General features: G+C 37.6%; 1 protein-coding gene across 2 annotated transcripts in view; it reads left to right on the top strand.

Annotated features, from left to right (window-relative positions):
- The first annotated feature begins 320 nt into the window (after positions 1–320).
- Positions 321–25,239, top strand: part of kbtbd11.L (kelch repeat and BTB (POZ) domain containing 11 L homeolog) — a 34,553-nt gene continuing 9,634 nt past the window's right edge. The window contains exon 1 of one of the 2 annotated variants that reach the window (XM_041563197.1): positions 321–419. The gene's annotated coding sequence lies outside the window, so the exon portion shown is untranslated. Of the gene's footprint in view, positions 666–25,239 lie in introns of both variants that reach the window. The other variant, XM_018263531.2, reaches the window with a different exon arrangement.

Raw genomic sequence — 25,239 nt, 5'->3', positions numbered from 1 at the left:
AGGTCTGAGATGCCGGATTTCTGGATTCAGACTTTTTTCTATCTTCAGGGTATAATAAATTCCAAAAAATTCATGTTTTTTTTAAATTCCGATTTTAAACTAAAAAAAACACAATTTGTTCGGATTTTCTGCATTCGGAGTTTTAGTAACTCCCTTAGTTTTGAAGCTGTGTTTAAATAAAGGTTAAATTACATTTCCATCATTTAAATAATTTAATTTGCAAACTAACAGGGATTTCAGCAAAAAAAGGGAATGAGGGACAGCTTATAAGCAGATAGCTGAGGGAGGAGGAATGGAGGGAGGAGAACTGAGGGAGGAGAACTAGAGAGAGAATGACCGAGGGAGGAGGGAGGATTTGAGGGCTGAGGTGCGAGTAAAGATTTCTGTGACAACGGACTGTAAAGTGAGACAGAGCGAAGGTACAACCTGTGTGATATTGCATGGCATTTTTTGTGAGGATGTCCTAAAATGGCTATTGTAGTAGCTGCCTGTTATGTTGCTGTCTTCCTGACACTATAGAACTGCTGTAACCCAGGGGGAGATGCCTTGACAGCCCCACATTTTTCCCTGCGTTTCTCCTGATTTGCTGCTGTGGAAGCTCTGTCTCTGTACGAGCCTGTCAGTGCCTCCATACTGCACCCTCTGCAGCCAGTGATACAAGTCAGGTAATAGAAGCATCATTGTACCTTGTGTTTATGGAAAGCATATGCAGCCAGCCGTATTGCTGTGAGAATTATAGTTTCACAACAAATGCTTTATAGATGCATGCTGTCACTTGCTAATACACTGCATTTTAGCTGAGCAAATAACAGTTCACTATTGAAACTGGATCTTGCTGCTGTCACCCCCTTGTGTATAATATCAGCCTATGATGTGACCGTATTGAACTTTCATCTTGTGAGTAAAGCCATGTGTTTTGTATGACATGACTGTATATCACTGCCTGCTATGGGCATTGGCTTAGACTCATGTTTATTTGTTCAAGGTGGATTTAGAGTCTCAATGATTTTTGCTGAGCTGAATTACTGAGCACATTGCTGGGTGCAACTTCCATATTTGCCTTTTCTCCCTGCTGCTGCTGGAAATGTAAGCAAGGCATATGTGCCTTTATGTAACATGCAAGGAGGGGTGGTATAAGGCACAACAAGGGACGTTAATTCTGTTGCTTGAAAACAAAGGGGATTAGGATGCTTAACATGCCATAGGCACAAAATGTGCTGTAGCAGTGTGCAGCCTGGCTCAGGGAGGCGTGCTGCTGCCCTCATCATACTCAATATCGCTCTTATTATTGGAGCCATTACATATTGCCTGGGCTATGTTGCAGGATACTAGTCTCCAATATATTATTAGAATCAAGTATGGCTATTGGTATATTTCTCTTTCATTCTGTGCATTCTCAGTATCCAACCGTAAAACCTTAACAGACAATATTATCCCTATTGTGATATTTCCTTCTTCTATAGCAATGCATATGGCGTATGAAGCCAAAATACATGTTGCTGGCACACTAATGAATAGACTGCAGGCACCCTGACTTGGATATATCAGCTCCATAGTGAGACATGCTGATTGGACAGTGAGAATGTAGAACATAAACAAGTCCCCATTGCAGAAGAGGATAAAGTGCCCAGGGAACCTTTTGTTTTCCAGGTCTAATAAATATTCCAAGGAAGCGTCTGAATAATATAAACTTGGTGGGGGTTTTTTGGGGGGCGCAGGACAACACAGAGAGTTACTGTAATGCACATTTATTTGGGAGAAGCAATTATTTCCATGGTAATGGGATGCCTCCTTGTAAAGTGACAGGGACTCTTCTCCTGTTGCTGCCATGCTTTCAAGCTGGGGGTGGGTTGCCGTGGCAACCACATATTGTTCAAGTGGTTCGTTGAAAGTATAAAAAAAAATTCTTTAGGGAAACTCAGAGACAAACCTTACATAACAGACAGGGGGTGATTCTTAAGCCTATACCTGGAACATTCAAATGACTTTGTACTGAGCTCTGAGCATTAGACTAATTTTTAAATGTTCTGTTTACAACATTGCTCTTGGTCACGCTCCTCCAATCAATTTCCTATCCCCGCTATTGGCTTTTATCTCTGAAACCACAACCTTTATATCTACAGTAACCTCTGAAACAGCAGGCACTGCTTTAGAACAGACTAAATATAAGTCAAAGTGTTCCTAACTATTTCCTGAAAAGAAATCAAATGAGCTAATCTTAGCATGACTTTAAAAAGGTCAACTACTGCTGAACACTTGAAATGCTCCTATTCGATATATTTCTATTTTATTTTTTTATACGTGTGTAAACAAGGCTGTGAGGGTTTCTGCTGCTACATTTATCCAATTTTCTTTAAAAGACATATGTTACGTATTATATTGCTTGCAAGTAGTGATGGGCGGATTTGTACAGCGAAATTTATGAAATGGCAATAAATTTGCAAAAGCGAATCTTGACTCTGGCGTCAATTTGTGGGCATCAAAATGGGCGCATACCACAATTCCGATGCCAGTGACAATTTGACACACATTAAAGTCACTAGGCATGCGTTTAATTGTTGCTGGCGTCACAATTGTCGCCGCTGTCAAAAAAACTGACACCGCTGAATTTTCGCGTCAAATCTGCGAACTGATTCGCTGGCAGTGAAATGTGGAAATTTGCCACAAATTCGCGTCTGGCGAATAAATTCGCACATCACTACAGCTTTCTCATCTTTTTCTAATCCAGTCCATCTAGTAAATGTCTCACCGTCAAGCAGTCACATAAGGTATTCTGTTTCACTGTCACTAACAGGACCCAGTTACAAGTAAAAGGAGGCCTTACTGGAGGTATGTAGCTCCTTCCCTCTAGTTCTCAATTCATCTCTAAATTTCAAGGGAGGCACTAAGTCTATTGATTGGCATCCCATTCGAGATGAACATTTTGGGCTCCTAAGGAGAGCTGCTGTGCCAAAAGGCCTCTTTAGAATTATTCAACTAATGTCTTTAAAATGGAAAAAAAAGAAAATGAAAGTGAATTGCATAAATGCTCCGAAGATCAATTTGAGCAACTTTAACTTCCTTTTTTGACCTTTTTTTGCAACTTTAAGACAATTTTGTGTCTTCTGTTTTAGACTTTATTTATTGCTTACATTTCTTGTGCCTATGTGCTGATTGGAGTTTTAGCTGGGATGAACAACTAACTATGTTTTCAGATTAATGCCAAACAAGGCTGATTCTTGGCTTTTTCAGCCTTCTACCTTGCCGGCACCCAAACCAATGCACTGGCCCACATGCAGGCACATGCCCAAAAAAACATGCTCACGAGCTTCTACACTAAAATCCACTGCATGTAGGGGTTGATTGGCAGCCTGACAATCAGCCCCATGTGGCATAAAATAATATTATTATGTTATACCTTGTGTGTAATGATTTACCTTATATGCACAAACTCGCAGAGGCCAAAACCGCACCCCAAAGGTCCAATAGTGACTGTCTATGGCATTTTACAGTAGCCCCTCTGTCGTTGCCCGAAATCCACAGATTGAATTCTAGTTTGCAGACTGGTATAGCAAGATGCATATAATATCATTAAGGAAAGGACTTTTTCCATAAAAACTCAGGGAGATCCCACGACAGGTGATGTAAAAGAAAAGCAGATCTTTATTTCAAACAACTGCAGGACACACCATAGCCTTACTCATTTTGTGCATAAAGACACGTAACCAGGCTGAAATACAGCCTTATAGGATACAGATAATAGTATCTATTATCCAGAAAGTTCCGACATGGGGTTTTCCAGATAAGGGATAGGGATCCTTCCTTAATTTGGATCTCCATACCTTTAAATAATTTAAATCATTAAATAACCAAACAGGATTTTTTTTGCCACCAATAAGAATTGGTTATATCTTAGCTGGGATCAAGTACAATGTAATGTTTTATTATTACAGAAAAAATGTAAATCTATTTAAAAATGGTAAAATGGATTTTGTGGGAGATGGCATTCTAGTAATTCAGAGCTTTTTGGATAACGGATCCCATACCTGTACAGTGACACATCACTAGGAATATAAACCCTTATCCCGCCAATGATTGGAGCCCGTGCATTAAGCAATAAAGTGGGAGGGATCCTAAAAACATAACGGGATACAAAATGAGCAGTGGCAAAGGAAAACAACATAGCAATCGAATCATCTAGTAAGTATTGAATAATTATTGAATAAGTTATGCAGAAACCCGTTATCTGGAAATCTCAGAATTACGGGAAGGCCATTTCCATTTTAAGGAAATAATTGACATTTTTAGAAATTATTCAATTTTTTCTGTAATAATAAAACAGTACATTTTACCTGATTTCAACTAAGATATAGTAATCCTTAATGGAGGCAAAACAATCCTATTGGTTTAATTTAATGTTTAAATAATTTTTTTAGCAACATAAAGGTATGGATATCTAAATTATGGAAGGACCCTTTATCATGAATACCCCAGGTCCCAAGCATTCTGGATAACAAGTCCCATACCTGTAATACCCCTCAGTGAATGGGGACATTAGTAATGTCTATAAGCCCCTGTCTTAATAAGTATTCCATCATTATTTTTCAGATGAAATTACAGATGAAATTAAAAACAAGTAAAGGATGGAAAACTATTTAGAAGCTATCAGTTTTAAATATAGTTTTGCATTTAAAATATGAGCCAGGCAAATAATGGACAAGGGAGGGAAGGAAGTGGGTAGGGCAGGAGGGCAGTGCAGCCAAGTATATTCCAGAATTCCATGAGACACAGTGCTTATTTCTGCTCACAGTGATCACATTCCCCATTGCATCTTTGTACAGTTAATGGCTGCAGACGACCCTACTTTCTTGTTAGTGAAAAAATGTATTGCCCAAAGTATTGCTCCATATATCTCTTTTTTTATATCAAAGGATTCTTGTCTGTGTTTCACACGAGGAGCCTGTTTGTGCATCTGTGTAATACACAGCTGTCTGATTTCAGTTCCCTTCAGCCTACAAACTACATTCTGATTATAACGCTTAAAAGGTGCTTCTGTCTCAGCAGATCAGAATCAACAGTGAGTGAAATGTGTGCTGCCCAACCACAGATTGCTGCACTTTCACCATCAAAACCCCAGTTGCAATCTAGGGTTTATTTGAATTTATGTCAGTCACAGATATAAAAATAAAAATACTTCTTCTATGTGGTTTGCTTAAAATCAAATAAACTTGAGGTCAGTCACTGGGGAACTGAGAGGGTGGTGTGCTACATATAAATGCGCATGGTATTTTCTCTCCTTAAGTAAAGCCTAACATTTAATAGTATAGGCAGTATTATAGATTAATTGTAGTCTTTAATGGGTGGTTTACCTTTAGGTTAATTTTAAGTATGTTATAGAATGGCTAATTCTAAGCAACGTTCCTGTTGGCCTCCATTATTTTTTTAAATAGTTTTTGAATTATTAACCTTCTTCTGACTCTTTATAACTTTCAAATTAATTTAGACCCTAGCACCCAGATTGCTGAAATTGCAAATGGGAGAGCTGCTAAATAACTGCTAAATACCTCAAAAACCACAAATAATAAAACATGAAAACCAATTGCAAATTGTCACAGAATATCACTTTCTACTTCATACTTAATATATAGGTGAACAACCCCTTTCAGGGTCCCACCTTTATCAACTATGGGGGTCATAGGTGAGGAGGGATTCTGTAGATCCCAGTGTAGGGGAAGAGCAGCCAAGGGACACTTCATTAGAGAAGAAGTGTTTGTTGAAACAAAATCTGAGTTGCCTCTATTAAAATGCAGCATTCAGCATTTTAAATGGGTGGCTAATGTGTTGCCTTCATGCCAACATCTTGGGCAACGTTAAATGTGGCTGTAAATAGGTAGAATGGGGGCATTAAGGCAAAAAGTTGCAGAATAACCATTTATTAACCATTCCCTTATTTTTCACCTGATCATTACGGTATGTTGTATTCCACCTTCATTTAGTGCTTTGTTATAAAAGCATGTCTACCAAAAAAGTAGGTCTGTTATTCTTAAAAAAAATTAGGGAATTCATGTGTACAGTAATTAACTCTGACCAGTTTAATGGCCTTTACTAAAGTATGAATCTTCAAAGAGGAACCCATACATTTCTACAGCTGAAGGCATACCTGCTGCTCCCAGGTGGAAACCAGGAAGAACTGGTGTATGTACCCTGTTGTATATAGAATTGATTCATACAGTTCCCCTGATAGGACACCAAGCTTATAACCTCATTATCCATTTCTATTACTTGCATACCGGACTGATTGACCTGCAGCAAGATTTGTGAAAAATATATCTCTATGGTGATCAAAAGAAAGATAGGCAAACCCCATGAGCAAGCAGCTCTGATACATAAACCATACATAAATGGAGGGCACCACCAATGAGAATATCTGCCTGTGTTATAGGCACTGAAAACATGTTTATACAGTATGAGATCATTTTCCTTTTAGGGAGAGACACATTAGGTTGTCAAATAAGTGTTGCTGGTTAGTTACACCGTCAGTGCTTTATAATTAGTAGTCGACATAGATGGCCTCATTTTGATGACCAAAGAGTTTAAAAGGTGGGTGATGAGTTGTAGTGCACTGTTAACAAATTCCACTTCGATAACATTTGGCGGACTTTACTGTACACACATATGTTTGTACTCCAGGAGTATTAACAGGTGGTGACATGCTTTACTTGCATGCCTGTAATTCAAATCTGAGTTATCCAACACATGGCCCTCCAGATATAATTCAATCGCATCTCCTTTAGAATCTTCAGTGTTACATTTACTTATACCTGGAAGGTAAGCTAATAAAAATTATATATATATATATCCCTATAAGACAAAGGTAAAAAGCTTAGGGGCACAGTCAAAGTTTAAAACACCCTGTATTTTTTGGCACTTTGCATTGTCCCAGTTTCTGTTCTTTGCACTCCTGGACTGCTAACAGTTGTGTGTACTGAATACAACACTGCCTGTGTCCCAGATCAGTACAGCATCTCTTGAAATACCCCCTAGCTTGTCATCATTCAGATTTGCATGATAGGATGCACTAGGGGTCACAACGTGCAGGAGGGCTCTGTATATACAACCTTACTTTGGCAGTCACTAAGAAAATCAGTGTCGGATTGGTGTGTCCATAGTCTACTGGGGCTGCCACCTCAGGGGCTCCCACCACTGTCCCGGTCCTCCCTGCCCCAGCCACAAGCTCCTCCACTAAACCCTGTGTACCTTTTACCTTTTGCAGCAGCAATGAGTGGAGCACCCTCAGCTCCCGGCAGGGATCAGGACAGGGTGACCTCGGGCCCAGTCCAACGGTGGAAGGGGCTGCCAGCAAGGTGCAGATTGTAGCCAATGTATGGATGCTTTAGCAGCCAGTTCAACCCGCCAACCTACAGCCATACCCACATCTGCAAAGCCTACTCACGACCCTCAAAATACCCGCAGGACTCTATTTTGCACATTTTAAGTACTGGTAAAATTAATTCCATTAGTAAATGATTTCCTTCCTTTTTCTCTGAATTCACTTTGGAGACAAGAGTCACCACAGAAGTACTAGTACTATTCAAAACCCTGGAAAAATTGAATTTGGAATGTTTTAAGTGTTATGAAATACAAAGCTAATGCCTGTTTTTCACATTTTTTCTAACTTCCAATGGAGACCACCATCTACGACTGTCTTTGAAAAAGTGCAGTAAATGTTTGTCATCCAGGCATTATCCATTGGAAACACAATGGTAGAGAAATGAAGTATTTTGATGGCTAGTGGGATGGTAGGAGTAGGAACAGTGGAGAATGACAAAAGGGTTGTAACATATCATTTATAGAGAAGGGTTTACAGCTGAAAAAAATGATGTATTCTTTGTGTTTACTGATATAGAACAAGGCCAAATGGCTTAGAAAATCAGTACATAAACAAGAGAATTGAATGGCATGCCTTCCAATTTCATATAAAGAGTTTTTGAATGTATTCCATGATATTAGGTAGTGCACATTAAGCCCTATTTTTAATAAAAGGCACTAAGTTTGCCCAGGAGCAGTAACCCATAGCAACCAATAAGATGTATGCTTTTAAAGAGGTGACCAGTAAATGTTAAATGGTTGCTATGGGTTACTGCTCCTGGGCAAACTTAGAGGTATATTTATCAAAGAGTGAAATTAGAGATCGACACAGCCCTCTAGAGTGAAATTCCGCCACTCTCCATTCATTTCTATGAGATTTTTAAAAGAGTATTTATCAATGGGTGAAAGTGAAAGTTCATTCTCTGATAAATACACCTTTCAAAATCCAATAGAAATGAGAGTGGCGGAATTTCACTCTAGTGGACTGTGGCGAACCTCTAACTTCACTTTTTGATAAATATACCCCATTATCTTTATGAAACTTGTTAGCTTACAACACAAGCAATAACACAAACTTTATTCCTGTTCTTATCACTTATATAAGAAACTTTGATTTCAACACAAATGATTCTTTGGCCATTTATGTACTGCAAATTGCTTGTATGCATTTATTCCAGCAAATGCACCATTGAAATCCTTTGTAGCTATCATTTGCTGACACTTTAGTAGGTTGCCCAGTTCATTAGCAGGCTCTTTGCAACAAATAAAAAATAAAAGCAGCATCACTGTGTAAAAATATTTCTCCCTTTACAATATGCACTGGAATATACAGTTTAAGATATTTTTAACTAAAGGCTGTCTATCAACACTGTAACATACAGTCATTTATCTTCCAGATGTTCTTGTATAAGGAGATGGGATGAATGCAGGTCATGCTAGGTGCATTGTGCCCATAGAGCACACTAAGCACACAGTGTATTGGAAAACAATGGCTCAGTGCATATTGTGGATCAATGAAAATGGAAGAATTTCTCTATAGCGCGAGAAGAAAAGTACGTTTAATTTTCAGGAGAGAACCATTTGACAAAATACACAAAGTGCTGAGTTTGTAGGAGCTTGCGGGTAAATGTTATGAACAGGCAATCTATTCTACTATTAGTTACTGTATTTTGGGCTTGTGGGAGGCTGTTTGGGCTTCTATGTACCTAGAAATGCTAGGGCTTATTTTGATTCTCAGTCCAGACCTGGTTATGATGTTTATATTAACAGAAATATTGTGCAAAAAACAATGATAGTGGTTCATTTTAGGGCCCTGACAGATGACGAGATTAGTCGCTCCACAATTAATCTCCTTCAGCATGTGACTAATCTCCTTTCAAACGTTTTCCCACCAGCAATAAAGTGAATCACCAGTGGGTAAACATATCTTTCCGAAGTTGCCTTGCGAGGAAACTTCAGGCAACTTTGGAAAGCTGAAGCGACTTGTATGTTTTCAACGATTCAGTCACACATACCACTGTTTTTAGTCGCCCTGCGATGAATCTCCTTTGGCGAGGTTGATTAATCTCATCTGAATGCTTTCCCTTTAGAAGGAATCTAAATCGCAGGTGGGAAAACACCCCCTGAGTTGGGAGGCCACTTCAGTCAAATTTGGAAAACCAAAAGTGACTTGTAGGTTTTCGCACTTGTGATTTACATTATTGCCGATGGAAAAGCATTCAGAGGTGGGGCAGTGGCTTTACAGATTGATAGTGTTGTTCAGCCACTTTCCTCTTCTCACAGGCACGTGATTTAACAGCTTAGTTCCTGTGGTTTCTTTACTAACTGGCAGCAAAGGCTCACGAGTTGTGAATGTTCTCTTTTGCAAGACTGAGTGATATGAGTGCAATGGGTAACAGAAAATGACATGAGCACACATGATCACACAGTGGATAAAAAGCCAGTGTCAAGCCTTTACAGCCTTTACAGATAAAAACCCTGTTTATTCACAAAAGTCCCTGTATATTGAGCAAATACATTAAATTATAATGATCGACATGTTTGACTTTTACCTCAGATGGAAGGACTGAACTTTTGTGTTACTTTTGTATTACTCACAAGCATAACAGTCATACAAAAATATTTTAAAATGTGCACAGAAACATCAACTTTTTAAACTCATGTCTGGGAAGGTTACCATTCAACCAGATCATGATATACAGTTTCTAGTAGAATTGAGGCTAAAGCAATGGAACTTTCTGAGTATTCTTGAATACATTTCACCACTTACTCGAGCAGATCCTAAAGTTCAACCTGTGGCTTCCACCCATGAATACAGAGCTGCCTGGATTCTGCATTTCTGTGTTCATGAGAAGTGGGTGGGGGAGGAACAATCCCTATCAATCCCCCTAAATTCGGGAGCAGTGGCAGATACAGGCAGCAATGAAACCCTGCACCTTCCTCCTGCTATAGGACAGGGCTTTTCTGCACCCACCAATGCTGCCCTCTGCTCCACACCACTGAATTTTCATCCAGCACAATGAATGCAGCCAGGTCTTGGATGGAAGTATTCCATCAATGAGCACTAAGCACTGCTCTTTCATTTCTGGGTTTTTGTGCACACCAACAATTTTATGCGAAAGCACAACATTTATTCTGGCCTGCACACACAGCTTTTAAAAATGCACACACAAGTTTAAAATGTGCGAACAAAATATTTTTTTTGCACAAAGCTGAGGAGGAATTTGAGGGAACATTGCTAAAAGGTAAAATTAAATCATTGTTAGAACCTGGGTTAAGATCTTGTATAAAGCATTTGGGCCCCCACTGCAACTGTGCATACAAATCCTTTCTAATATGGCTTACGGTTTCCATGAACTGTGAGCAGATTCATATATTTGTTTGCATTCTGGCACAGCTGAATGTGGTACGAGATCCCATTGGCCAAAAGAAGTTTTTTCTGAACTCTGTATTATTGCTTTCAGCATAACTCTTGCTTTCCGCATACTTACTGTATATGCACAGTTGCATTATTGTAAATTTTAATTCCTGCATCTATCCATAGTGTTGTATATATCATAGTGGATATTGGGTATATTATGTATCAACTTAAGTTTCCACTCAGTAAAGTGAGAAGTTTAGTTGTGACAATGTAATATAATAAGAAAGAAAGAAACCTTTTGCCCAGTATGTGATACGTATCATAGAATAGGGATTTGGGCACATAATGTGTCAGCACTGCTGCTAAGAAGCACTGGTCACTACCACTGACTAGACCAGAATGCTGGTGATCAGGTATCAGCTTTCCTAAATGTGTAAGAATTACAAGACTTACATTGCAGTAAGATGGATCAGATGGAGGTGGGAGGCGAGTAGTGTGGCAGAGGAAGTCATATTTATTTCCGTGCGAATTTATGCTTTGGAAGGCTCCACCATACTTCGTGCAACTACGTCAGACGTTATTTAGTGCTGAATACTTATATTTATCAAAATGCGAAACTTTGACCTCGGCAAATGAACACGGGCATACTTTCGCCAGTAAAAATGTATCAGCACAAAAGTTTCTTAGAGAATTTTCTCTAGCGTTACTTTCTTTCTAGTGAAACTTTGTTAACATTCTTATGCTTACATCAATTTAAATATGGTTGGTACATAAAGGTCTTATGTATGTATTTATTAGTGATGCTGGTGAAATTAATGGGAGCTGTTAATATCTAAGTAAAAAGACAACTGCTTGGCACGCACTCCACAGGACTCCAGGTAGCGGTAAAAACTTATTTCTTTATTGCACAAACATATATCCTAAAGGGTAAGGAATAGAAACTTTCATACTGATAAATTTGCAGGTTAACAATCTTTTGCTTGAGCAAAACAGTTGCCTGCCGACTTGAAACAACATGAAACTTTTTTATTCCTTTATTGCTAGAGAATTGTGTTATTTGCCTTTTAGTAGATTAGTGATGTCCCTGCGAATTGTCATTTTGGCTACAAAAACACCCTATGCTCCTAGTGAAAAGCTGAGCAATGAGAATAGGAAGAATAAGAATCACAGGGAAAGGTAGTATTATATTACATCCATGCACTTTTGGCCAGGAATGACATCAAACAGTCCAGCTGCAGGAGTTCATTTGTGAGAATAGTGAGAGACCCAGGTGCAGTCCTTTCCCAAGCCAGAGAAGCAGAAGTCATCTATATCTACAGTATATGCAAGCTTAAAGTATTAACTGAGTGACCTGTGCCTGAAAACCAGTTAACTTTATATTGGTAAGAGCTGCTAAAAGGTTTTGTAGCACATTGCAGGTACAAGTATGGAATCCGTTATCCAGAAACCCATTATCCAGAAGGTTCTCAATTATAGAAAAGCCAACTCCCATAGACTCCATTATATCCAAATAATTAAATTTTTTTAAAAATGATTTCCTTGTTCTCTGTATTAATAAAACAGTAACTAGTACTTGATCCAAACTAAGATATAATTAATCCATATCGGAGGCAAAACCAGTCTATTGAGTTTATTTAACATTTAGATGATTTTCTAGTAGACTTAAGGTATGAAGATCCAAATTACAGAAAGATCCATTATCTGGAAAGCCCCAGGTCCCGAGCATTCTGGAGAACAGGTCGCATACCTGTATAAGACATGTTTGAAGCATAGTCTTTTTGAAAAACAAGAGCAAGAAGTGTATTGTTTGCTGCGGTTTGTTTGAATTGCAACATATTATAGTGCGCTCTGTGGCATGCCACTTACAAAGAATGTACAATTTCCCAACGCGAGGATCTGTAATTTGATAATACTTGCTGCTTGCAGGGCTCTGGTAATGTAAACCAGTCATTTATGAATGATATAAGCACCACTTAAACCTTTACATTTCATTACTGGACAGAAAACTCCACTGACGTGCAAAGTATTGGCACTAAACAGCAGCCGGCATTAACCACTGCTAGTACTAACACTGATATCAGGTTTGAAAGAAAGACAGATATATGTGTATATGTATATATAAATATCTGTAACATATTGTTCATCTAGCTATTGTATAAAACTATATAGTGGGACCTGGCGAAGGTATTCAGACTCTTGACCAATATTCTTTGAATTTACAAATCCTACAGTGTAAAGTTTTCTCTGTGATATTTTTATTTCAAAGCACTAAAATTGAAAGTTAGTTTTTTTTATTGTGACATATATTTATATTAGTTTAAAATAAACAAAAAGAAACCATGAGGGATGATAGAAATATGGATAGTTGGATGCATAGAAACAGAATTAATAGGGGTACAAGTCTAAAACAACACTGAAGATGAACTACAGCCCCTTCTTCGAAATCTTAGCATAGTAATTGACGATATGCACCAAAACCATGGTCACATAGTCAATGATTATGCTAAGATTTTCAAGAAGGGAGTTGTAGTTCATCTTCAGTGCTGTTTTAAAGTTGTGATGGGGACTTTTTAACTCTAATAAATTCAAATGTACTCACAACTCGAATGGGAGGTTATTTATGCAAAAACTTGAACGTCTAATATTCGTTCAAATACGAATGACCCGAAAATTCGAATCGAATTTGAATCAACGGACCTCTGCCATTGACTTGTACATGAACTTGGCAGGTTTTAGGTGGCGAATATTCTAATTGGAACTGTTTCCAGGGTTGAGTATTGAGGAATCTCACATTCAAGTTTGAGTTGGTAAATTAAAATTAAACATTTTTTGGTTTTGACCAAAAAAATAAATTTGAAAATTTGAATTCGAATTTACCATTCGAACCCTTATAAAACTGCTCCTAACTGTTGTTAAGATCTGACTCAGAAAACAGGAGGGTATCCTCCAGTTCAATTACAAGATGCCCAATCCCTGTTGATTAAAGGCATCCCAACAGCATGTTACTTTAATGTAAGTATTACATTTGGGCAGTATTAAAATTCTCATCAAAACCAATTAAAACCCTGTACAACCCCTGTACTTACTGCTCCTGAATTCTTAGCCCGTCTTGCACTTCCCCTACTTTTGCCTCCTTGCTGTATTGTATATACTTTTTATTTTAACTCACTACGTCACTACCTTCTCGGTTACTAATGAAAATACAGAAGGAGGCCATATATGCCAAACTGGTACAACTATCCCCAAACAGACAGGGGGGACTGTGTTGAAAATTTCAGCGATGTACAATGCCGCTCTGATGTCCGGCAATTTCACATCAATTCAAACTTGCAGTCCTGTAAATTAAAAAATGAACTCCTGCCTCAATGAAAATTGTGGTAGACAGAGACATTTTGTGCATACTGCTACTGAAAAATGTCTTACCCTTTAAACAAAACAGGGATTGTTTGTCCATATATTGCAATATATTTAAGCTGGCCAACTACGTCAAAGTCATCCCATATCTGGCCAGTCCAGATCCTTATCACTGAACTGCAGAAGCTGATCAAAACTATGACTTAGAGGCACATTTATCAAGGATTGAATTTTCAGTGTTTATACTCCCATAAACTCTCATAAATTCAAAATTCGACCAATCAAAATTTATTAATAAAATCAAATTTTTTCAACTTGGACGATTTTAAATGAGCCAAAAACTCGAATCAAATTCCAATAACTCGATTCGAATGTCAGGAAGGGTGGAAACATCACCAAATTGATGCCTGGACCTCTCTCATTGACTTATACAGCAATTCAGCAGGCTTTAGGGGGCGAATAGTCGAATTTAAGTTCTTAAAGGGCCAGGGTATGATAAGTCTCTAAATTTGAATTAGAATTAAAGCTCATATCAAGTTTGGATAATTCAAAATTCGAATTTGAGAGTTTTAACCAAAAAAAAAAATTTGAATTAGAAATTTCACTTCGAGCATTAATAAATCTGTCCCTTAAAGTGGACCTGTCACCCAGACATGAAAATCTGTGTAATAAAAGTCCTTTTCAAATTAAACATTAAATCCAATTTCTATTTTTTATTAAAGCATTCATAGCTGTTGTAAACTCATTTAAAAATCTCAGCTGTCAATCAAATATTGTCTGCCCCTCCTCTATGCCATGGGCATAGAGGCGGGGCAGACAATTACTTTCACTTTCCATTCAGCACTTCTTAGGTGTCACTGCTCTCCCCACATTCCCCCTCTCTCTTCACCATTTAATTGTGTAACCAGGACATGGGGATGGATATCAGGTCCCCCATTCTGGTGCACAAACAAGATTCTGAGATGATACAAGACTTGCCTTAATAACAGTGTCCACAAAATGGCTCCTGCCTGCTTGTTATAATTATGGGTTCCCAGACTGACGGAAACAAGATTCAAATAATTTATACATTGTAATTAAAGTTCATTTTGCTTGACTAATGTGATAAAAAAGGTTTTTGAATAATTGTTTTGGGTGACGGGTCCCCTTTAATATACATGTTGAATAGAAAAGTGTTGCTGCACTGTTTCTCAGTTACAGCAGCCCTTATGCAGTTAATAATATTGCCCATCTTCTTTGGAGAAAGTATGAGCATGAATATACAGTATTACCAATGGTCCAGAGATTAGCCAGGGCCAGAAAATTGTCTATGGTAATTGAGAATATTTTTGAGGTTAGTAATTTCTGTTTGCTGTTGTCCCTAAAATTAGCAATGTGAAATAAAAAACAATCTGTTACATTGGGTCCCAGGGTTCTGGTGTTTACTATATAGGTGCACACATTATTGCATGGGTAAATATGCACAGCACATTGGCAACAAGTTGTATAATTGAGTGTTCAGTAACTGTAAAGAATGTGTTTCTTGCATGCATGAGGTTGCATTGTTATTTATAGACCCCCAAACCCTGGTATGCAGTTTTTGATACCCTTTGCCTGTTAATTCAGGATTCTTTTTCAGAGACAGAGGACTTTGTGACCCGGGGTGAAGCAGAGAGAGAGGGAAGGGAACATTTTTATACTGTATTTGCTCCTGAGAGGAGAGGAATTGGAATCATCAAACTGGTGTTTGAGTTTAACCTTCCCAAACCCCTTCAATGTTGATTGATAGCAAGGATAACATTTCTACCAACAGACCATTACCATGTTATTCTCACAGGATAAAAATCCTTCCTGACACCAAAAATCCCTGATTTTATTTCATAATGGTAATTATATGTGCTTTGCTTTTGCTATAAAAGGGATCTAAAACCACCAAATGCGATTCAGATGTGGGAGCTGAGACCACAGACTCCCAGACTGGCCCCAAGGGGATCAGATCAACCAACTGGCCAGCAGTTAAATGCATTCGTTTGGAACAGTCATATAATATCTTCTGTGTTTTGCGTCACTTAGGGTAAATGCTCCTTTCATAACTGATCTGGGGCTCCTGATATTTCTGTATCCACATGCACATGTGTAACCCTCACATTCCCTTGCACCTATTCTTTTGTAGAATTCCCTATAAGGTTTAACTAAATACATGATTGGGTTACATAGATGATGCTTTGCTTTTAGGCAAGATCCCTGCTTGCCCTATTTGAGGTGTGGGTGGCATTGCTCAGAACTTTGCGTGAGTGAGTTTATTAAGTTCCTGTGAGAGTGTTTCTGAAAGGAGGGTGCACTCATGAAAGACTTGGGTGCTGTGATATCAGGAAATAAAATAGATTTCTTTATAGTGATACTAGTGAGGAATATACAATAAATATAGCAGAATCAGTAAAGAGAAATCCAGCCAAAAGTGCATTGAGCCAACCCAATCCTGTATTGGTGCAGTCTAAAGTAATATAATGGTTTATCAAGAGTTTTCTTTCTTTCTCAGCAAAGAGTTTGCCTGCAGATGAAAATGAGTCAATATTTTTTACTTTTTCCTTCCGGTTGTATTTCTGACTAAAACCATAAGCTGAAACTTAATGAGATCCATTGGGGCACATCAGCAGTTGTTCAGATGGAAGTCCATCACTCCACATAATGGAGAATTCTCGAGTTGCCATAAATTCTCAAGTTGCTTTACCGTTACCATGTACCATGCCGGAAAACTTTGCTATTTGATTTTTGCACTCAGGAATATTTACATGACAAATAATAAATACAAAAAAGTAAAGAAATGCCCTTAAATAAGAAAAAAAAAATCAGTTTTGATCAATTAGTACGCTATTGTTGCTTCATTACATTTATAGGTGAAGTTCCATTCGTGTCTTTCTGTGCAACGGTTTCCTGAACAACAAAAAACAAAAGGTTTAGAAACCTAGTTGCATAACCATGGCAACAACATTTACATGAAAATCCACACCAGATTGACCACTTAAATAATTATGAGAACACAGCGCAGGAATAATGTTGTTTGTACTGATAGGAGAGAATTAAATGAGCAGACTGCAATGATCTTATAAGGCAATATTAAAGGGGACCCGTCACCCAAACAAAATTATCCAAATCCTATTTTATCATGTTAGTCAAGCAAAATGAACTTTAATTACACTGTATAAATTATTTGAATCTTGTTTCCATCAGTCTGGGAACTCATAATTATAGTCACCAGGAAGGAACCATTTTGTGGACACTGTTATTAAGGCAAGCCTTGCATCATCTCAGAATCTTGTTTGTGCACCAGGGGACAGGGACCTAATGTCCATCCCCATGCACTGGTTACACAATTAAATGGTTAAGAGAGCTGGGGGAATGTAGGGAGAGCGGTGACATCTAGGAAGTGCTGAATGGAAAGTGAAAGTAATTGCTTGCCCCGCCTCTATGCCTAGGCATAGAGGCGGGGTAGGCAATACTTGATTGACAGCTGATATTTTTAAATGAGTTTACAACAGCTATGAATGCTTAAATAAAAAAAAGAAATTGGATTTCATATTTAATTTAAGAAGGACTTTTAATATACAGATTTTTATGTCTGGGTGACGGGTCCACTATATAATAAATTATTATTTATATATATAAAAAATATTATTATTTTATATAATAAAGCACAGAATCAGTTCATGCAGATTGCCAGGAGTAGACAAATGTCTGTATTCACAGGTATGATCACCTGATCTTTTTCATTTATCACTAGTTAAATATTTTTAAGCTGATCACCTAGTTCAGGGAATCTTTGCTCTTCTATGAGCTGCCTTTATTTTAACTATAGTGATTTCTTCTGTGCGATCGCTTCTTTTCGCTTTAAGATTTGCATGCAGATGCTCTGTCAGTCTTATTGCTATGAGAATTGTTATGGCTACAAAATCACAAGTACAAAAGCCAAATTGTGGGCTGCCCCCCTAGGGTATCAAATATCAAGTATCAGTATCAAGATGTTTATGGCAGAAAGTGTCAGCATGACATGACTGGTATTTTAAAATATGCAGCTTGTCCTACACATACTTGTCTGTTTAAAATTCGGGATTCTTGTGATATATTTATTTGGGTTTGTTTTGGCACATTTGCCAGTTTTTTGGTATTTCTGAAAGCTCCATATAGCTGTGCATGTAGCACAAGACACATCCAAATGGATACTTGACTGACAAGGAAGCACGGAATAGATGATTGTCTTACAAACAAGCAACCATATAGGGGCCTATTTATTAAACCTCAATTTTTTTAATGGGGAAAAATCAAATTTTTCGTGACAAAATTAAAACCTCAAATTTTTAGAGATTTATCATACCCCTAAAAATCAAAATCCGGAAATACACCATCTCAGACATGTCAAGGTGATGTAGAAGCCAATGGCAGATGTCCCTGAAGTGGTTTCCTGGCATTGGATGGTTTCGGGTGACAATTATTACGATATGAATTGACGCTTGATTTTTGTCGCTCTGATTTTTTCAAGAAAATATATTGATATATGAGTTCAAATCGCGGAACAGAGTTTGGTCAGATTTGTTTTCATAAAAAAAATTCATTTGAGTTTTATTTAATGTGTCCCATAGTGTTACATAGCATGATGGACACAGACTCTTAAAAGGATAGTGACACCTCTAAGGTCTTACCAGAATTGTGTTCTTCATCAAAATTTGCCATTTCCCTCAATTTGATCTCTTTTTATTTAAACTGGGCATAGGTTCATGGCTTTTAGATCATGCCAAACTTGATCTTATGGTCGATTGGGGCTTGTCAATCAATGCCTGCACCAATAGAATATTCTGTGCTAGGACTGCTTCCAAGATTAACCTTTAACCTTCAGTGCTAAGTAGATTGTTAGTGCAGGAAAGGCAATCAGGCAAGGGACAGGCATAAGTGCAGTAGAAGAGATTTCCTATCTGAGGAGTCCAGTCTGTCCATAGCTAGCTCAAATCAGCTGCTGCTGATAGATTAAAAAAGTCAGACAACTTTATACAGAAGCCAAAGCGAGTATCAGATAAGAAATGCTGAAAGGAAAAACATAAGCAAGAATAAAGAAGAAGTACTCACCGCTGCAGGAAGTAGTATCCTTATACTCAGTTGGTGGGGTTTTTGTCTGTGATTTGTGATTAATAAAAGAAAATATCTAATCACTGTCATTATAAGCATCACTTTATTCATCACCAGCTCTAAACTTTTCCAGTTCAAGCCTCTCTTGTAGATCCAAGCTCTGACCAGGGTCCCCTTTGAAGTTCAGGACCCTTTAGCTCATGAAATGAGTATGGATATATGAAATACTGATGTAAACCTTTGATGTTTCAAAGTCCACCAATTGATTTCAAATGGGTTTTAGGTGGTCCCCCATAGGCTAAAACCACAATTCGGCAGGTTTTAGATGGCGAATGGTCGAAGTCGAATTTTTAAAGAGACATAATATTCCAATTTTTGAATTTTTTCCGAATTCAAATTGAATTTGGACTTTTTCCTAGTCGAAGTACACAAAAATAGCTCGAAATTCAATTTTTTCAATTCGAAAATTCACCTTGACCTTTGATAAATGTGCCCCATAATGTTCAACATTTCTAGCTTCTTCTTTAGTTAGGCTTTAGTTCTCCTTTAATACTCTGCTTTCTTCTTGTCAATGCCTTCTTTTGTGCATTCCTCTTTGGTTCCTATGGTCTTTTGGGACATATATTTAAACCATGTGCAAGTTGATTTTAAGTACATAAGTATATATATATATATATATATACATATATTATCGATGGGTTAATGTCAAAAGTATATTGACACACTGGGAAGGAGAGGGTTTGTGCTGCATAAATTAGCACACAGCAAGGACACCTGACTTGATTTCGGGATTGCATTCATTATATATATTTCTATTTTTTATGTTTTATGCTATATGTATTTATAGTTATTGCATATGGGGGATTTCGAATACCAGACCTTTCATCTACACTCAGATACAATACTATGTAACATAAACAATACAGCCAGTTTGTCTGTGCGTTGTAAAACAAGAAGCTGCCGAAACGTTAGTCCGTTAGCTAATAAACCATATTTGATTTTTTTAAGACCTGAGAGTGCGGACCTCTTTGTTGGATAGAAATTCTAAAATTTTGGACACTGCACCCAGGCACGTTTGCACCAAGTTACGTGAGTGCTGACTCCTCCACAGACCTCTATACAGTATATATATATATATATATATATATATATATATATATTTGTAAAGCTGTGGCATTCAAATTTTTTTATTCCAAGTTAAAGCTTAGCTTAGGGGCATCTGCTCCGCTCCCTTCTGCCCCTCCTTGTAGGTGTATTGACAATTATTGCTTCTGCCTGCCTGTAGCTACATAGAGCAAACTGTAAGCCAGATATCAGCCAGAAAATGCTACTTTCACGTTTTCGTACTGTTATGCTCTACATGTAGCTACACATATGCTGAAGTTATGATTGTCAATACAGCGGGGCAATATGTAGGGGCAGAAGTGATCCGTTCTGCAAAAAAAATGCAGACTGAGAGCAACAAAACCAATGCTCCATGTGCCCTTGCCCTTAGAGTGCGTTATTTATATGTTAACTGTTAAGTAAATTTGTGTGGTAACTGATATAATAGAAAAAAGTATCTCTCTTACAGATCACATTTTGTACAGTTTTACTTGCAGCTATTCCACTGTTTGAAACATTGCATTTTATATGGCAACGTACTGTGTAAATAGTGCAGAAAATGGCATTCCTGTGCTGGTTTTTGCAGCTTATATAAATATGCAGAATAAATCCTGCTTCTTCTATTTGACTTGAGTTTATGCATTAATATTTCAGAATAAATATGTAAAAAAATATTGTGTTGTATCAGTGCCACTCTAATCGGACTTTTTGAAAGTTTATCGCTGCTTTAGATGTACGAGGTGCAAGTGTTATAACACAGCTTTTCTATCTAGGGCAAAGGGTACAGAAAAAAAATCCAACTATTCAGCCACAATGTACTGTAGGTGGACAATAGACAGAGAACTCTCTGTTTCCAGTGAATGTGTCGGAAAACCTGAGTGGATTCCAATGAAGAATCACCAGGCCTCCTGTTAGAAAATGAAAATAAGTGCCAGCCTTGCACATTTGCTGCAGTTTTCCCCGAGGTCAAGTTACCCTTAAGCAAATAAACAAATATTACACTTTTTAACATTAGGAAAGCCAAGAAGGTCAGAGAATGAGTTTTCTAATTCAACATCAGGAAGAAATATTATTAATAGTTTAATGTGCAGGCGACATACTGCTGAAGGTAGTAAGGTGTCTGAGTATAAGGGTATAAAGTAATTACGTGGCTTTTCCTAATCTTATGAAGATATTACTTTGCTAATAGACGTGTACAGAATGGGTTGCTATAGCAACATAGTAAACCATTTCAGTTAGCAGATCGTGCCCATAGTTACCTCATATGAAATCATTTAAACAAATCTACAGTCTTTTTTTAACTTGCCAACTGTGTATATATGGCATCCTTTGATGCTTTGCAGTATATGCCAAAATATGGCTTCTCTTGGGGTTCCACGTCCCATTATAAATACAGTTTTTTTCAATTTATATTATAATGGGGTGACATTTCTGGTGGATTGCCTTATAGTAGATGGAAGTAATTGTATAAGACAAGCATCATTGGGATCTGCTGCCTAATGCATTAAGTCCCACTTGCCATTAACTTGTCTTTAAGTGAGAAAGAATGATCCCATTTGTTGGGGTTACATAAACGACCCCCTCATTCTCATTAGGTACAGGAAAACTTCATGTAGCATATTATAAAGCACGCAACACTTACTTAGGGGGTTATGTAATAAAAGGCACTACATTTGCACAGGTGCAGGAACCCACAGCAGCCAATCAGATGGTAGCATTTACTGGTCACCTGTTTAAAAGAAAACATCTTATTGGTTGCTATGGATTATTGCTACTGGGCAAACGTAGTGCTTTTTATTACATATGGGGGAATGCTTTGTAACTAGCACTTGTGTACCTGATTGAGGCTGTAACTGTGCTCGTATGATTTTTTTCCCCAATGGCTTTACAATAACAAATCAAAGATCAACTGAATGTGTACATGAATCTACAAGATGTGTTTTGGTCCTTGGACTAATAACAGACACAGTTAAATAGTGTAAGAGAAAAATTTGTAAAACCAGGATATTACTAGCAATAAAAATGTAAAATAATGTAAAAGCAAGTTCTCATTGTTAAGCTCCTTTTTCTAAGGAGTTTCCCTACCCTGATATGTGTGACCTTGACAGAAAATAAGGCTCGTCATGATTTACTGGTTAAGTGCCAGCTCTCCTTCCCCACTCCTATTAGATCTCATTATACTCTTTGTCCAATTTAGAAAGTCAACACACTCTGTTTTATTGTGCAATCATTTTTAGCAGTGCAGATTACAGATGTATCAGAACTCCAGGAAACATTGCAAAATGCAAATGTCTTAAAGGAGAACTAAAGATTAACTAAAAAAGTAGGCTAATGTCACAATATAAGGCTGAATAATAATTAATACAGATAATTACTGCATGGCAACTTAGAAACCAGTGCAACTAGCATTAGAATTTAATAATCAGCCTTTTAGGATCAGCTTATATTACAAGCCAACCTCATTTTCTGCTTTATCATTTGTGATGACCCCTAAGTTCAGCTTCTCAACAGCTGTTCAGAGCCCACTGAGCATGTGAGTGTCGCAGACACATTCCAAGATGGTGACCCCCTGTAACAAGTTTGAAGTCCTGGATCATTGCTGCTATTGAGTAGCTGAAGCTTTAGGCTGGTGCAATAAGTTCAGTACATAAAATATGGCACTTTTAGCCATATTCATTTTTAGGGTTAAGTTCTTCTTTAAAGAAAGGAAGCCAAACAAACAGGATCAAATGTGAGCGTAAAACTACAAATATCATTCTTACCTTAAGTCTTGAGCAGTTTTTTGAATGTTTCAGACAATGAGCAACTGATCAAATGTAAAGTCAGAGAAAAGGATTTCAAAAATGAATGCAGATCGCTGTACCCATATCAAAGCAGAATGCCACAAGCCCAATAAATATACACGGGTCATGAAACTCCAAAGGTGGTTTTGAATATTTATGTTCTGTATTATTATTACTATTTCATGTCAAGCCTGACAATTGTCAGTATGATATTGTTGTGATGTTTCAGCATTTGTACACCCTCCTCGGATGTCTCAGGAAGGTGCGCATATTGACCATTATAAACTGATGTGCATCATTTTTTCTATGCACTTAATTGCCAGAATCACGTTAATAATTTAAAAGTAGCTCTGCGAATATTGTCCTAATTATAGCCTTGGCCAACAGTTATACTGTATGCAAGATACAAATGCGACTTCATATCAATATGGAGTGTTTACACTTATGATTAAATTGAGTATGATATAGTAGAATGAATTATGCAGGCAGTCAGGGTGATGCTGGCTGGTGCACAAAATGCACACGGGGAAGCTAAAAAAAACACAGCTGCTGTATTTCTAATATTAACAGGGGATACAAATGGTGCAACGTTTGTGTGCTCCTGGGGAACAGAGATAATGTAGGAGGAAAGAACATAAATTATAACATTCATTCACCAAGCAGAGATTTCACTGATGACAGATTAGGTCCTTTAAACACTTCTAATATATTTTTATCTATTATTCCCATTGCTCCATTGTGATGAAATACAGAACAAGCTGATTAGTTATAGACCTGCTCTGTGCACTCCATATTACAGGCAGCCTGCAAATTGTCAGAGCATTAGAATGTTATAATAGGAGACTTACAATAATTGAAATAAATAATTGTGTGTTGCAGACTGAAACAGGATAATTAGAGGGGTTTTCTGACTGATTGGCATATAAGGCCAATAATCAAATACTATCCTGTTTGGCCATCCAAAAAGGATCCTTTGTATGTCTTGCACAGATAATTGAAAAATAAATTACAGGGACTTCATTGTGATTGGTTTAATACAATACCATTTATACATTGGCAAAGCCTTGACGGGTTACAATATTTTAGCTCTATGGAAAAGGGCAGAGGTATACACAGTGGGATTTGTAACATGAACTAAAGGAGATTTTTTTTTCTTTTTGTCATTCACTCACTGTGACTTCTGTGGAATATATGATGATTGGCAGCTCCTATTAGAATCACCGAGATTCTTTATCCTTATTTAAAACATTCAAACACTGCTAATTTTGGTAATTACTAGGTAGTTTGAGTGATAGCTACTCTAGGTGACAAGGTCTTTGTGTACATGTTGCCAAAGACCTGTCAGATTTAATTTGTGACAGGGAAATTATACAAAGAAACATTAATAAATGTTTATAGTTGTTTTTTTTTTTTTTGCAGGCAATGTCATTTCACTATAAATGTTGACATTGCAGTGAAGCCAAACTGAGGATTCAAAACAATTGAACCCAATGTGATTTGTACTTAGTAACTCGGTGTAGGGTGTGGGGCTGCGGGCAAGGCAGGAGTTAATATGCTGCGGGCATGCATGATGTAACAAGCACTGTTGAAACAGCCTATCAGCACTTGACACAGGTTATTTAAGTGCCAGGAGCACACACACCTTTGCCAGTTCAATGTGGTAGTTACGGTATTTAGACCGAGTTGCAGCTCTGTGCTACCAAGCATGGAATTTAGTTGTGATAGTACCGCTGTCCTGTTGTGCACCTTCCACGTTTAGTGCGTTCCATATAGGCACTAAAAGGGGATCTATCGCATAAATTAAAACGTAATTTAAGTTTCATCTTGCTGAAATAAGAAACTTTCTAAATATGATCAATTAAAAATTCTGTTCCATTTATGAAATAATTAAGTTACTCTTCACTCTCCCCCTCTGAGCAACCTGTTTCTCTCTCTTCATTCTGTCTTCGTGCAGGTCTTCAGTTTTTGATTGACACTTTGAATTTGATTGAGTTATACTGTATATTCTAGTATGGATTTGTATAATTACAACTTACAATATGTATACTCTGGTTACTGGGACAGTTAATTAAGGAATGAGATAGCGGGACACCCATGGAGTGATGTGAGGGACTCAGAGAATACAGTATGTTGAATGGTTGGAAATGGAAATGGTATAAAGAGAGATATGGTTGGTGCCATAATAGGGTGGCT

Source organism: Xenopus laevis, chromosome 5L (assembly GCF_017654675.1).
Source record: "Xenopus laevis strain J_2021 chromosome 5L, Xenopus_laevis_v10.1, whole genome shotgun sequence".
Taxonomy (NCBI): domain Eukaryota; kingdom Metazoa; phylum Chordata; class Amphibia; order Anura; family Pipidae; genus Xenopus; species Xenopus laevis.
Note: the sequence above shows the minus strand (reverse complement) of the source record. Positions and strands in the feature narration are given on the sequence as shown.